Raw genomic sequence first — 17,444 nt, forward strand, 5'->3', positions numbered from 1 at the left:
ATGTCACTGTAACATCAGTACTAATACACGAAGAAGTGTAATGCTAATGCTAGCTAGAGAACTACTGAATGTCCCTTTATCCCTGCCCACAAATCTAATCTTAACCTTAAACCTTAGTAACAGCAAATGCAACTATTGCAGTTACCTTCTAGACAAAGACAGTCGCTATGTTATTGGGCTTTTCTCAAACCTGGTCTCATAGATTGAAACTGAGCAAAACAGTTTGCAAAATTAGACTCGTTGTACATATTGAAGCACTCCCAGAGAAATGAACACTAGAGGCGGTCCAACAACAACATTCACTTTTATTCACTTTCACACAAATCATGAGCGAAACGGCAGATTACAAGTTCAGAATAACTTTTGTACTGTTCCTCACTTATGACATCTTAACACTTATATTACACTTAACACTTATGAAACATGTTACTGTTTGCATCACAAACCACTACTTTTACAAGTTTGTTTGTATGCAATCAAATTGCACTAAAGCTTATCTGAAAGTGTTGTACTTCTGATGCATAGCACCAGGATACGAGTTCAGAAGAGGACACGAGAAAGTCGAAAGAGTCAATGAAGTACCACAAAATGATATTGTTGCTTCACCAATTGCCAATTTTAAGGTCTCATTTGCTGTTTTCATGACACTAGGTTTAGGTTTGGGCTAGGTTTTATTGATTTCTAATGCGATAGAGAATTATTCTTGAAAATTTTACATGTTTTTAGCGCCACACCGAGGGACATTTTCACACAACAATTTAGCAAAAATGTCACCACAGCCATGTAATTTTCATGAGCTCGGTCTCAATTTGTGTCCAATTTATCACACATGAGTTGATAATCGTATGTCAAAATAGAAAAGTCCTCAAGCCATACGTAAGAGCAATAATCTTCTAAATCATAAAACAACAACTTTTAAAAAACTTTTGTGAAACCTCACAAAATTAACTAAAATAGTAGTGCGTAAAAGTTGAATTGCAATAAAACCAAAGCAGTGGCTTTTACATCTGTAAGTGCACAGAACAGTCTTAACAGTGGTAAAGGTGCAAAAGAGTCAAGAGGTCAGTTAGAACCATGGTGCTCGTCTGTGGTCTTTGGGGTCCTTTTCTCTCTTAGTGAATCATTTTCCTTTGCTCCATAACAAGCTATGAGCAAGACATGATAAATTTACACATCTAACCTACACACCCACACACCTACTGGTAATAAAGATCTCTTCTTAGTGCAGAATTGTTTTACAAACCAAACTCTATAGGAAAAGCAAATAAGGCCATTTATGGGGCTAAGTTGCTCCTGTGTAATCTGAAGCATATGCAATTTTAAAGGGTGTTTCTCCTGCTAATGGGCCTCATGGGGCCGGGAGGTTAATTGATGCAGCTGTTGATAGCTTTTACACATGACGCAGGGTTCATCTCCCCTGTGACTCTTATTCCAAGGCACTTTTTAATGAAGTGTTAGACAGAAGGTTTTTTTTTACAGTAGGTTTGCATCTCAGAGAATGCTTCCAAACAAAGCTAAAGAAGAGCTTTTAGGAAACAGCTCTGTGGATGACCATTGATTTTTGTGTTAAATAAAAGCTTTTTTTCCACACCTCCACATTTGTTGATTTGCAGCTCCAGATGGGGTTACTGGGGGAAACGGAAAGTCAATCACACACTATCTTTCGCTTTCTAGTTGAAGTACTACTTCATATAGCATGCTCAAAATCTGACAAATGTCTACACAGTACAAAAAAAAAAAATAAGTGGTAACCAGCAATTGTTCCAATAATGAGCTATTTCTACACAATCTAACCTTGTTGGTGTAACCTAATGAGTTCAGGCTAATTTAGTGGAGTTATATAATATTTTTGACTTAAAACCAGTTATTTTATGGATTTATTTTTTCAGTGTAATTCATCTTGTAAAGACATAAAGATAAATTCTGCATGCAATCACATGAAATATAAGATGTTATTTAATGCATATACTCAGTTCAGGCTGAGTGATGTTTAAAATCGAAATGTTTTATGCACATCTGTTAGCAGCTAAAAGCTTATGATCCATAGTATGAGATTATCACTCCAGCTGTTAACACATAAAAAACAAAATCATACATATATGGCCTGTGCAGAAACATGACATGTAAGCAACACTAATTTTACCACTCTTTGTTTATAATGCAAATTCCTACCATTAGCAGTCATGGACCTCTGCATCTGACAGCTACTTAATTTCACATCAGAGGGTTGAGGGTGACAAGTTCACTTTTTATATTATAATCTCTGCCCGATTTTAATTAAATAGTCATTGCCAAACTTTTATAATTCCTCTGAAGGCCAGGCCACCTTGGGAGCGGAAAAATGAATGGGTTTTCTTTGCAGTTACAGGGGCTTCTTTACTGAGCAAAAAATTACAGATATTTGAGCACTGAAAATTAAATACAAATACATAGCTAAATTTATTTGATCCGAAGCTGTGGAAAGGAGCGTGGCATACGGAGGGAGCCAAGAGTGATGACAGTGTGATGAACTGGATAGCAGCCTCACCCTGAGGATTATACTCCCACAGTCACTAAATTCTGCTCATTAAAGTGACAAACCCAAACACAAAGCCAGTCAAGCATGAAATTCAGCTGTGTATAGCATCTGGCCTGCACCAGCAACCCCAGCACAAGCCATCTCCAATGCAAACGCAAGCTTACACACACCTCCACATGTCAAATCTAAAACAATAAACTTCCTTTTCATTTCCAATTTAGCAGCCAGCCACAAAACCCTATTAGTGTCCATGATCATACACTGCTGGTGATTTACAAATGAGCATGTGGGAGTCCCTCTCCTTTTTCCTGATTCTTCAAATCTTCTTCCCCTCTATCTTCTGGCTTTCTCCTCTCAAGCTCTCATGCTATCCGTCAGCCTCCTCCATCCTGATTATCTGGAGACGGCAATTTCAAAGAGACATCTTAATGGTGATGTCAACGTATTAATTAGAAGTGTTAATGAGCTAAAAGCAACCCAAATTAAATTAATGCAGCAATAGACACAGAGAGCGAAATTAGCTTCAATTTCTGTAAATGATTCTGAAGTGTGCACAACATATCAGCCTGCCTGAACGTTCCCATCCCCCAAAGCTAATCAAGAACTACATTGCAATTAGCTGCTTAATTAAAGCAACACTCTGCTTGGAAAATCCGGCACAATTAAGTAATGGCTGTTATAGCATGAAGACAGGCTGTATTTGTCTTCAGGAGAGGCACAAAACACACACACATGCACACAGAGAGAGACAAAACATATTATATTTCCAGTGGCCCACAGGGACTGAAGACAGCCAAGATCTGCTGAGATGGAGAAGGTTTGGAGCTTGAAACAGAATGTCTCATCCTAGGACAGAGCGCCAGATCGCACTCGTGAGCCTGAGTTTTCATAGACTGCCGAATTGGCTCAGACTCAGACAAGCAGGGCCTAATCGCCACTTTCCGTGTTGTCACCTCGACGCTTTCCAGTTGGACATGGCTAACCGCAGACAGTTGGAGCATCCTTCACAGTTTCAGCTGAGAACGTATTGGTGACCTTCCAATCCGCAGATTGCCGAATTTAACAACTCGCTTGCGTTCAATGTGAGAACTACCACCAACTAAAAGCAGATCTCACACAGATGTTTCCCAACACCAAATCCAGGTGGCAGCCCCGCCCATTGCAGTATACTCAGTTTATTTACTAGTCTACAGGGTGTGAGAGAGGGGCTGAGCTGTGATTAACACCCCGGCTTGGCTGGGCCGCCCAGGGATGGGGGTGTGAGTGCCATCCTTCAGCAGGTGTAGGCCACTGCAGAGCATATGCCATCGGGCTGTGAGGGGCACTCTGTGGAGACGGTTTCTTCAGTGTTTCCTGGGGCCCATATCAACTGGGAACAGGCATCACTCACAAACACCATCTGTCAGGTACAGCCTTACCTGCTACGAACGTTTAACTGAGAGGAGAAGAGTTCTGCTCCTCTCTCGGATCCCGTTCACAGCTAGATGCAAAGGGAGATGAGGAAGAACAATTGTGGCGCTTTGATGTTAGCCATGTTCTCCAGTAGGGATCTCAGATTTCCTTGATCATGTAAACATCAAACAGGGTTGAGTGGAGACAAAGGAGAGAGGTCAGCTCCAACAATTGCTCCAAGACAGAGTTTCCTCTCTTCCAGATAGAGGAGAAAAGACACCTGAAGTGTTTGACGCTAAATTAGGTTTTCAAAGGCAATAATTAGACTTCCTCCCCTAAAGGTATATTACCTGCTTCCCAATTGATCTGCATTCTAATTATAAAAATTCCCCCCTGAGTCATTGCTAGAACCTCACTGTCTTCCACAAGATGTTAAACATATGAAAAGACATGTAGAAATGTGTGATGACTGCCGTAATCAGTTTAATATGCATTCTGCAGCATAACTGGAGGAAAAAAAATCAATAGTGTTGCTCACCTTTGAGGGTGATAAATTAAATGAATATTAGTGAATATTAGGAGGGCAGAAGGCAAGGTCTTTCTCCCTGGTTACCGTTGTGATTGAATGATATGCTGTATAATACAGCCTAAATGACATAACCTGAATTTGTGAGCACATCATAACTAATTTCTGCACGAAACAGATGAATAATTGGTACAGTGGTAACTTTAAAGCACAAGTTAACAAATCAGGAATCTTAAATCATTTCAGAGTATTTTATATCGGATATTGGTCCCAAGGTTCATTGAATACCAGACACTGATGAGATGCAATATACGTTTTAAAATAAACAGCTTGATCTCATGAAACTTCATGCAACACTTTTGCAAAACTACATTATATGTGTTTCAATACACGTTTTGCTGCAGTTTCCCAGTGAAATGTCCAGCGGGTGGCACCAAAAGGTGTCTTAATCAGACTGGGTTTTTAAGGTTAATGTTAATTGGAGGATTTAATGTGTAAAATGTACCTCCCTAACCTAAACTCCTAAACCCAACCTAAAAGCAAATACGACATGAAAAACTAATTTTCTGAAGCAACCACGTCATTTTGTGTCACTTTGGCTGTATCTTGGTCTTCCAATCCAAAGAGTACAAATTCCAGCCCATTTGAGGTGAGCTACCATGCAAGCCATTCACATAGGATCAAGTGTGCAAATATAATTGGGTAATAAAAGCCTTAAAATGTTTTTCAAACGATGCATTGTTTCAATATCATAACATGGCAGTGTGTGTAACAAAGTGAAGAATAGGTGTTTATAAAATCATAATAAGCCATAGTATGAAAACAGATTTGCAGAGTTGTTGTTGTGCCTCTAGTAATTTCACAAGGAAGCCACAGTGAAATGTAGAACACCGCATGTAAAACTGCAAAAATGTAGTTATAGTAGTATTCATGCTATTAAACTAGGTTAAAAATAAAGGTTATTCCATCGTTCTTTGCAGCACTGACTTAGGTTCAACAGGTTTCTTTACCTGTTCTAATGAAAAAAAAAATACTTTCCTTTTTTTACTTTATAGGGTTTTTAAATTGGCTATATGGTTCTTTGGAGATATTCTGTATAGTCTAATTCACTGACCGTCTGATGCATATTGCTTGCACACAAATCTTTAAAGACACTTTCTTGATTTGACAAGCTCTAATCTGATTGGCTGGCATAACACAATTTCAGTGAGAAAGGGCACACAGATTTTTTTTATATCAGTCACCCTGGAAAGTCATGTTTCCAAGTTACTGAGTTTAAACAATGGGACATTTTTTTGTGTAAATTTGTGTAAATATTGGAATTTTTCTTTTTACAAACAGAAGTAAATAACCATATTTGAAGGATCACCTAATTAAATACCTGCAGAGTTCTCAGCTGTAGCTAATGAGTAACAACATCAAAGTGTTTGAAATGGTGGAACATTTTGTATGCAGTCGAGTGCGAGACACTGGATAACATCAGTGTACTTGAAGGTGGAGTATTGGCTCCATTAGATCCAGAATGCACCTCCACAGGGCGGCATTGTGACTGCACACAGACACTTCACACAAAGACTGAGAGCAGACATTTAAATTCAGTCCATAGTGCCCAATGCTAATTATTATGTAAATTTCACATTGTTTGTTAACTCCGATGTCAATTTTTGATGTGAGCAGCGGCTCCTATGTTAACAGAGATTCACAGTAGATTGGACCTGGGTTATTGCCAAAGCCCCATCTGTCCATAATCAAATAATTTTTGAGGCTGCTAGGCTAATACATGTCTCTCAAGCTTATAACTTGGGACTCACGCTAATGATATTTTATTAAGCCAGAGTAATTGAAGGGACCATTTAAATATGTAATTAAGCACTTAACCATAATTATGCAACACAGAAGGAAACCAAATGAATTAATAAAAATAAAAAAACTCAGAGAGATACATCAATTTATTTAGGCTCTATTGTCTGGTTCTAACGAAGGATAATTTTAAATTGTTAACTTCACTGAGACGGAATAAGGAATTCCATATGGGATTGTTAGACTGTTATAGAATATAAAGAGCTGCTTTATATGAGTTAGAAGAGAATATCAGAAAGGATAAAGACCTTTGTGCAAGTTAAGCACAGAGAAGAGTTTTACCATTTAATATACCTGTATGCACAAGCCAGCAAGTATTGGGCAAATTTCCAGGGAACTTTTCCTACAGTAAATCTCCTTTCCATTGGGCTGAAATGATTCAACTGTTGTGTGGCTTATCAAACTGAGGAGGGAGGTGGAGATTGAGACAGAGGGAGAAAATCTGTGTTTGTGTCAGCGTGTGTGACAAGTGAGCAGGTTTGATGTATACCTAGAGAGTGTGTTCATTTCTACTCGCTACTGCTATATGGCTTGCTTTAAGAGCGGTTCATAGATAAACACACATCTCAGACCCTGGTGGAGTCATTTACCTTTCTTCAAGTAGATTCAAGATATTAATTAAGATAAACCTACACCAATTCTGTGATTCTGCCATCTGGTTATTTATCCGAATTATGTTAATCATTTCTGTAGGGCAGGAGAATGATTACCCATTTTCCGTCTAATTTATATTAATATTCTGAGTTAAATAACTCTGCAATATGGTCCATCTGTTTTGGCTGCATTGCAACATTCCATATAGAAAGCATGTACACGCGGTGAACCTTACATGCAACATCATCCCCCTCCAAACAAACGATATGGCAGCATTAACCCCTGCTCCCCGCGTTAACTACTCTGACAAAGTATTTAATGAAGTTAGCCAAGCAAGTCCAACCACGAGTTTCAAACTAAACAAACCTCTAACACAACGACTTACAAGATTTACCACCTCACATGGCTTCCAAATCCTGGTGATGAACTCACAACCTCCACGAGTAGGCCCGAACAGGCAATTAAGGCACCAGTGGATTTGTGCTTGACTTTGAGCACTGGTTTGTTAGCCGGTCACGTGTGCAAGATGAGGGGGGGGGGAGTTGGTGGATGAGCAGGACCGATCACACTCTGGCTCAGGCCAGCCACTAATTAGGGTGAAGAGGAGGCCAGTGGACACACGGTGTGATTAAATTTAGATCTGGAGGGAGATCTTGACCCCATGTGCCCCTCATCTAAGTGACATTTACCCAGGATAACCACACTGCAGCTGAGGCTTATTAACCTTTTGTGGGCCTGAACACCACTGACTGGCTTAATTGGCAGATGGATTATTAAATAGAGCAACTTCAAGATGATTGAACATTTTATATCTACAACGCACAGGTTAGTCGGTAAAATCTTATCACGTAGGCTTCAGGGTACAGTGGCCTACATGTATAGTAGAATGTATCATTTTTAGCATTATAATATTAACAAAGCAGGTCGGGGTTGCTCGAATTCTAGAAATGGGTGCCGCGAGAATAGAAAAGATACGAGTTTTGATTGTAAGTGTGAAATGTGTGATCCGTCAAAAGGTTATTGCTAGAATACCGCTGGTTTCTCAGAGTTCGCAGTCTCTTGCGTTAATCATCAAAATGACCGTTATGTGTTTCCATGTGCTAAATAGTGTCAGATCCTCCTCGAACAATTTAATCCATCACAACCGATTTGGAAACTTTTAAAAATCTGGTTGCTTCTTTAAAGAAATCAAACGCTGTAAGCTTAGAAAGAGAACACAGACGCTGATCTAGGCCTTGTACAGAAGCAAGCATGTACAGAAACAACCATTCCCAAGACAGCCACAAAAGAAAATGCTGTATGCTCATTTTTCTGCATAGCCAAACAGAGCTGCCAGACGAGTGTTTAAGCATGATCCATTCACCAGGGTTTGCACTGCTCTGCCATGTCAAATCAATGCTTTCAAGGGAAGCACAAGTCAGCCATGTTGGATTCGGTTCTGCTTTGGGAAATAAGTGGATCATATTGGATGCATTAACATACTTGTGTGACTGAGGCGCTCAACTCTGTCATATTCAAAAAGGAGATCATTGCACAGCATGTGATAAATGTCACCTTAGAGCAATGACCCGCATTATGTGCTGCAGGCTGCAGGCGTCCTCCTGCACCTCTGTGATCAGCTGTGGCTACTTACCCCTCACGTAGGTTGCCACCGACTGTCTATATGGAAAATCAAACCCCTGACACTCACAAAAAGGAAAAATCTTTTAGAGATGTCGAGCATTTTGTTCTTTCAATAGGCCAAGCCATAAATAAAAATGAAAATGTAGACATTTTTGGCAAGCAAATAGTCAACCTTTAAAGGAATAGTTCAGTCAAAAATTAAAAGCCTGGCATCATTTACTTACCCTCATTTAAAGAATGTTCTTCTGTTGAACACAAATGAAAAAATCCCTAACAACTGTTCTGTTTGGGTAAAAAAAAAAAGGACCTGGTAGGGTACAGTAGATTCGCTGCACACATCACTTTGAATTAAAAACGTGAACATTGACAGGAAACTTGTTAACTGAACATAAGCCTTTATAGAATCATTTAATCTGAAAATTGCATCACCTGAATGTCAGTGGTGGCACTATAGTTTTACAGTAGATGCATAGTAAAGCCTTCATTTTATATGAAAAAAAAAAATCTGACAATTGGAATACTTGCACAATGTATACTATTTAAAATAAGAACACAATATCATGGTTTATATTCTAAAATAAATATTATTTCAGAATTTCCGCCCGGCAGATGAAAAATCAGCAAAATATCCCATAGATTTCAACGGAAAAGGTCCCCACACATTTCTAGGGATCACAATATCAGAGACATGGGGATGGTTTCTTGTCTTGGGTCAGTAAGCAACCATCTAGAAATGCCATAGGACCACCCTAACTACCCAAAACATTGCATCATTTTTTTGTTTTTACTTATTCGCTAATTGTTGTGGAAAATCCAAGGGCATTTTGACCAAATACAAGAGTATTTCACTCTTTTTAACTCTTAAATGGGTCAAAATTGACCCAAACATCACAGGAGGTTTAAAGGGATAGTTCACCCTAAAAGCACATTGCATGGCCAGGTTTTATGGTGCTTTCATGATAATTTTTGTAGTTTTTGAAGCTTCACAGTCTGACACATCTTCACAGTCTGACAGGTCCCCGTTAGCCCTGCTGGTAGATGCTGGAACTACACCTTATGATGGCAAAAAAGCATGTTTCTCCATAGACAGCCATTCAAAAGTTTCTCACAATTATTTTAATTATTTTTTTTGGAGTGAAATACATTTTTAACAGCTCTCAAAAGCATAAAGTGGACATATACGTTCACCTATCTGTCACATGACCCATGAAGCGCCCACGAGCAAAGATCTCAGCCTCCATTTTCCATATTTCCTGGGCGAAAATCTATGCAAGCCAAGCTGATGCCATTTAAATAAATGGGAATGCTAACAGATAGCTTTCCTCAGGTATTTTAGAGCTTTTTGTTTTGGAATGACAAACCAGTTGCCATTCTTTTTAATCTGACACGGCATCTAAAATTACAGTGTTTCAGCGAGATGTTGGCGCAACTGTCAAAGACATCCGTCTAACCATGTTTTAGGGTACTATGTGTTTTATCATTTTAATATTAACTGTTAAGTGAGGACATGCAAGTGCTAAAGTGCTATGAACTAAACGTGATGTATACGGTACATTCTCCAACCAAGCAAACATTATCCTCCTCCATAAAGAGGCTAAGCTCTTTTGCACTTGGCAGATACTTTAATACATGTTAGAATTTAATGGCCTTTGTGAAGACTGGTTGTTTGGTCTCTTCGGAAAGATATTTTCTATACTAAAATAACTCCTCCACAGAGTTTTAACCTGCTTTATGTGTTTACACATAGAATGACAAAGAACAACAAAAACAAAAAATATGCATGAGCCATCACAATGTGCATTACGTGCAATAAATAAATCTAATAAAGGATAAAGGTGTAATAGTGTGTTTTGAACTTGAAAGTGCAATTATTCATCATATCAAACACACTTTTGCACATTCACACAAGAATGCAGCTAGGAGACGCTTATATCGATATAATAACAGGCTTTCCAAGCCTCGACTCACATTCCTTAGCCTATAGCTTCTAATTGCAAATCTTTTTATTAATTAAACAAACACCGCTTCACAGAATTATCTTCCTGATAGACATCTGAACAGAAAACATTTCTCAGTGAGCAATGGTCAATTAAAGTTAATGTATGACAATATATTGTGCTGTGTAGCATATTCATCCATATACAATTCACTTAATCTCAGTAACTGCTCTGTTATTGGACACTTTCACTCATGGATTAAAGGATTCATGCCTGACAGTGAATAGTGAATTTCCACAATGGCATCTGAAACTTAAAACTAATGCGTTTAAATTATGTTTGAACATATATTTTAAAATATATATTATTGTATGAACCAAAAGTGCTGAGATATTCTTCTTAAATCTTAATTTGTGTTCTGCTGAAGAAAGTCATATCCAGGATGGCATAAGGGTGACTAAATAATGAGACTTTTCATTTTTGTGTGAAATATTCCTTTGAAGCCCAATGTGGCTCCTGTACCAAACAACTGCTCTGCCCCCTCTATTGTGTGGGACAAAACACACCAAGTGACCCTGTTTTTAAGTGGGTTTTCATAAAAAAAAACTCTCGAGTAGATTTTAGGACAGGTACTTTTACTCTATTCATACTACATTTTTTAAGATGTAACAGTACTTTTACATGAGTATTATTTTTCAGTACTCTTTCCACCCCTGTTGTGTTGCTATATTAATTACAATATCAGCTAGCCAAAACTTAAGTGTTTTGATATTTTTATGTTTTTATATTTTTAGGGTCAAAATGTGTTTAGTTAACCAGATTGTATTCCCATGGGCAGTATTGCTGGAAATGTTCAATAGCTTTTTTTTTGTAGCCTAGAATTTGAGCTATGTGGAAACTACCTTCCAAAATATCCCCTGAAATATCCATCAGAGTCCTCCTTTAGATTTTCATCATTAAAATCTCTTCAGGAGGCACCAATGCCAATAGTTATCTTGAACTACGTGCAAAAGGGCACAAACGCAAGCAGATGTTCATCGGAGCTTTAACACTATCAAACTGTAATCTTTCTAGGATTCCACATGTGTTAACACAGCTAAAAATGTAGAAAGCAAACACTCCAACAACGCCACATAAATGTCTCAATATATTAACTGCACAATAAACAACCTATTCAATTCCAGGGATTTGCATGAGAAATGGGAGTATTAAAGTGGAGGGATGTGTGTAGTCATTCAAAGTGTGAGCTGATGGTGGAGGGAAGTCTTTCAAAAACCTTTCACAGAGAAAGAGAAGAGAGAGCCCTGCTGTGGCAGAGATGAACACTGCCTCAGTGTTGGCATATCGGAGAGCACAATGGCCTAGATTAGAAAAGTGTCAGTACTGAGCCGAAATAAGCTAATTGCTTAATTAGCTGACCTGATTCGATAAGCCTCTTCTAACATATTAACTATAGCTATGTAACAAATAGCTTGAATTTGTGTAAAAAGTACGGGTTTAATTACAACCGCATGTGTGAAAAACTAATTGAGACGGCCAACGCGGTATGAATGTTATTGTGTCTGAGACTATTAACATCCATTTATTTATACGCAGAAGAATGGAATGACTGTGACAGACTTATTGGGTCCAAAAGTATGAAAGAGTATGTTACTAAAGATTATGTTGTTGTTTAGGCTTTGTTACCCTGTACCAAAGAGACTGCTTGTTATTGACAGATGCTCCACACTTGGTTGAAACAATTATGCAGTATATCTGTGAAAGTGAGCTGTTGGAAATAGAAAAGTCAGGTTAAAGGTAAAACCATTTTCTCATTAGACTGAACGATGAGTGGGGCAGATTAATTTAAATTTTCCCCCGACATATTTTACATACACAATCTTTTGCTTAGCACTGGGACTTATGGGTAAGAGAGCTCTATTTGTTTAAGATGAAGTCATTTATATGCTAATTCATTGGAATGTAGACCTTCCACATCCATGTTTACCTATTAGTGCATATAGATGCAAAGGGACATTAGAATATTGGAAATGGGAGGAATGGGGAGGGGGAGCTGTGGGCAACAAAGTATTAGCAGAATGTTTCCTTCTATTAATCTCATATTATGAGCCATTTCGGTTTTATTTAAGCAGCACCCAAGAGCCAGGCTTGGAGTCATACAGTACATGGACATATTTCTGAATTGACTTTTAGGAACACCTGGCAGCAAATATAAAGTGTAAAACTGATAGATCTTCCTGATAGAGCAACGTAGAAGGACTGGGGTAAGAGTACTGAGTAACATCACAATATGGTATGAAAAATTCCAAATGTCTGTCATGCATATATATATATATATATTTTTTTTTTTACATTGTAATAACAGAGAGATAGAGAGAAAGAGATATAGTTGAAGTTTACATACTCTTAGGTCATTAAAACTTATTTTTTAACCACTCCACAGATTTCATATTAGCAAACTATATCTTTGACATGTAATTTAGGACATCTAAATCGTGCATGACACGAGTAATTTTTCCAACAATTGTTTACAGACAGATTGTTTCACTTTTAATTGACTATAATCAAAATTCCAGTGGGTCAGAAGTTTACATACACTAAATTAACTATGCTTAAAATGTGAAAATTCCATCAAGCCTTTAGAAAATTAGCTTCTGATGAGGTGTACTGAATTGGACTATACTGTACCTGTGGATGCATTTAAGGCCTACATTCAAACTCTGTGCCTCTTTGCTTGACATCATGGAAAAATCTATAGAAATCAGACAAGACCTCAGAAAAACAACTGTGGACCTCCACAAGTCTGGTTCATCCTTGGGAGCAATTTACAAACGCCTGAAGGTTCCACGTTCATCTGTACAACAATAGTACGCAAGTATAAACACCATGGGACCACGCAGCCATCATAATGCTCAGGAAGGAGATGCATTCGGTCTCCTAGAGATGAAGGAAGATCGGTACGAAAAGTGCAAATCCCAGAACAACAGCAAAGGACCTTGTGAAGATGCTGAAGGAAACAGGAAGACAAGTATCTATATCCACAGTAAAACAAGTCCTATATCAACATCAGCATGGCTGCTCAACATGGAAGAAGCCACTGCTCCAAAACCACCATAAAAATGACAGACTACAGTTTGCAAGTGCACATGGGGACAAATATCTTACTTTTTGAGAAATGTCCTCTGGACTAATGAAACAAATATGTAACGGTTTGTCCATAATGACCATTGTTATGTTTGGAAGAAAAGGGGTGAGGCTTACAAGCAGAAAAACACCACCCCAACCGTTAAACATGGGGGTGGAAGCATCATGTTGCGAGTGTGCTTTGCTGCAGGAGGGTTTAAAGCTGACAAATAATAATATAAAATAAGATTTTTGTTTTTTCTAATACTATAGAATACAATAGGGAAAATTGTCGAGAGCTCTTTTGGTGAGCGGGCCCCAATAAGGTCTTCTATGGCATAGCCTATATATCAGGGTCCACTCATTAAAATTGTGTTTGCGTATGAATTTAAGCATTGGCCCTAAAATACACAGTCTAAAATCCACCAAATGTTTAAGTGGGCATTCGGGCCCAACCAACACTAGCAGAGAGGTGTGACAGATCACATTACAAGCAAGGCTAAAATGCTAATGTAATTCTACATGAGCCAGGTTTAAAGAGATCCAATCGACCATTCCGGATACCCAGTGCAGTTGTGTCTAAGATGACGACATTCCTCCTCTCATTGTCTCAGTAATTCACCAAAATTGCCACTTAGAGCTGCTCCAAAATGTGCGTTTCATCTCAAAGCTTCCTCTGGTCTCTGCAAGTCAGTTCATTTTTACTTCCTCCAAGAGCGCTAGCACTTCATTAACCTTGTCAGGCTCAAGATAAGAGAGGTAGAGCATCAAAGCAGCAAGCCTACAGAGAGAAGAGAGCACAGTCTCCACTGCACAGTGGCCATCAAACAGATACAAGCACAGCCACACACACAGTACCCCATGCAAAACAATCACTGGGCTCTCTTTAGCATAGCTGCTGTCAAAACTGTCATTACTAGCACCAGAAAAAAGCACATTTCAGTGAAGAACGTGTGTTAAAATGAAAACTGATCTATATAGCTTTGCAGTGAAAATGTTATGTGGACTAGATTTTCACATTTATAAGTATAAAAGCGTAGACACATTTACCTTAGTGCTGTGAATTCTATGGTCAAATATAGTCATCCCAATGGGAATGCGTGCAATCGTGAATGTCGTGCAATGGACGTCCAGTGGTGAAGAATTTCCACGCACTGATTTCATCTCGAGTTCAAGTTTGGTGAACTTTAACAGGTGAACTTTGACAGGCGAATTTGCGGCATCAACCAATAGGAAGTTGCTTGGTTTGGCAGTGATCTCTGTGTGGGCGGTGCTTCGTAAACAGCTACACTGAATATTCACAATAGACAAGAACATCAGTGTAACACAGTTAATGATTGGCAAGGAGGAGGCGAGAACTGGCTTGTCAACATAAATTATATTTAATGAAAACTTAAAAAAGTTGAGGTGGTTTGGGCATCTGGTAAGGATGCTCCCCAGGGAGGACGGCAGTGTCGAGGACTCTGCGACGGGCATCCCTCCTCCTTCCCGGGCTTCGGCACCAATGTAACACAGTTAAAGAATGGACAAGGAGGAGGCAAGAACCGGCTTGTCAACATAAATGATATTTAATGAAAACTTAAACCATAAGCACACAAACATAAACACACATGACGGACATGCCCGTAATTCTCTCTCTCTCGAACCATCGTCACCGGCTGCCTTTATCCGTTGCGCGCCTCATCAGGCCGATTGGGGGCCGGGCGCGCGATATTCTGCCCCGGCACCGCCCCACTCCGCTCCACAATCAGTTTAGCAGTAAGTTGTAAAGAGTAGCATGAGAATCCGCATGCTGCGAGTCTCCACTGTGTCATGCACAATGAGCCACGTGATAAGATGTGCGGATTGGCATTCTCAGAAGCGGAGGCAACAGAGACTTGTCCTACGCCACCCAGATTGAAGTGAGTAACCGTGGCACCGCGAGGACCTACTAAGTAGTGGGAATTGGGCGTTTCAAATTGGGAGAAAAGGGGATAATTGTTTTTTAATTGTTTTTTTTAAAAAAAAAAAGTGTACATAAGCAGCAGTTTTATTATAATGTTGCTCTCTCAGAGTATAAAGTGCAGCATTAAAAAGAAGCTGCTTGGCAATATTGGTTTTTTGCTGGGTTCACACACGCTCAACATCCACCCATGCCTTCTTCACAAGAGGAATTCCAACGTGCAAAGGTATGCGTGACAGCGCCTTAAGTGGTTAAAAGGAATATTATGGGTTAAATTCAAGTTAAGCTTTATCAACACACATACAATGAAAGTGGAAGTCTACGCAGCAACTATTGTACATTTGCCCAATATACTTTATAATAAGTGCATAACCATCAATGTTTATATATTCATATTACACTTAACATAAATGCAATTAATATAAAGACTTGGATAACTTTGGCGTTATCTATTATTTTCTTCTTTTTATATAAGCAGTGAAGCAGTTAATACATTCTTCTGATATGTTTAAAACCACTTGACATTTTTTGATTTATTAAATGACATTTGTTAAAAATGTTTGTGTAGTGCTTTTCAAAAATACATGAAACCAATGTGGATACAAAGATTACATGACAAAGAACATGGGTGCTTGCTTTTTTTTTAACACAATTTTTTTTTTAAGATTTCTACTTTCATTACATTTACACTTTGCAAACAGTGGGGGAAGTCAGTTATTTTCTCTGCTAAATAATTTATATATTTTTATTAAACAACAAAATGATTAGACATTTTTTCTAAGAAAAATGGTTGTGAAAGGAAGGGATATTTATTTAATATAAAATCAGAACACTTTTGCACTAGTATTGAATAGATGGGAATTTTAGACAAGCTATTTGGTTGAATACAAGGTTTTTTTTCATAAGACATCACCTGATTTTTTGCATGAACATTAAAATGATTCCCCTAAAAGCACTAAAGTGTGTGTAAAAATTCTCACTTCTAGCACTGCATGTTCATGGTTAATCTCTACCCATATTTTCCTGTGTAGAGGACAAAATTATTTTTCTTGGGAAGGAACTGTAAATCCCCATCTGGGTTCAGTTAAAAGGCTTAAAATGACACTTAATGACAAATTAAAAACTTCCTCTATCATTTTAAGACAATATTTTGTGGCATATGAAAGTTACCTGAAATTGAGGTTAACCTTTTACAAACTACACATGCAGTCAGTGTTTTGATTACTAAAAAAGGTGGACCATTTAATTACACATCACAGATCTTGCTATGAGATCTAAACGGCAATTATTAATTCACTTGTCCACCATCACAGTGGTAAAACGGCAAAGAGACACAGAAAAGATCTCCCATGCTGAGAATTTCAACAGATTCATGTCTCAGGATTAATTTCAACATTTTGACTGCAAACATTTTCAGAATATTTGATACTAGATGAAGTGACACTATTCTGTTGAGCACAGTGCTGTGATATCACTGTCAGGAGTTCTGTGCCAATGAAGGACATCAAGTGAGCTAGCTCAGATTTGGGGTGAAAAGAGACTTTGGCATTTGTGAAGAGTTTCCATATGTATTGCTTCTGTTGTGGGGCCCATTCCACTGATCCACAAAACCAGCAGAAAGGATGAAACGGGAAGTCTCTGTGGTGGTGTAAGGAAGGAAAAAGTTGCCTTGCTGATGAGCAGAGTCGGGCAGAATCCTGCATTGGCTCTGATAACATGGTTGGATTAGGGATGTTTAAGGGAAGGGAAAATTATTCATTTGAGATGGATGAAAAGCTGCACTTGTCAAGTCTCCCCAGTCATGCACTTTCCATCTCATTCCCAGTAGCCAGCGTGAATTTTCCCCTCAATGCAAATGTGCGCACAGTGAAATTGTGAGCACATTACCCTCTCTCTTTAAACACACCAAACAACACAGAGACAAAATGA

This window comes from Xyrauchen texanus, chromosome 8 (assembly GCF_025860055.1).
Source record: "Xyrauchen texanus isolate HMW12.3.18 chromosome 8, RBS_HiC_50CHRs, whole genome shotgun sequence".
Classification (NCBI taxonomy): Eukaryota; Metazoa; Chordata; class Actinopteri; order Cypriniformes; family Catostomidae; genus Xyrauchen; species Xyrauchen texanus.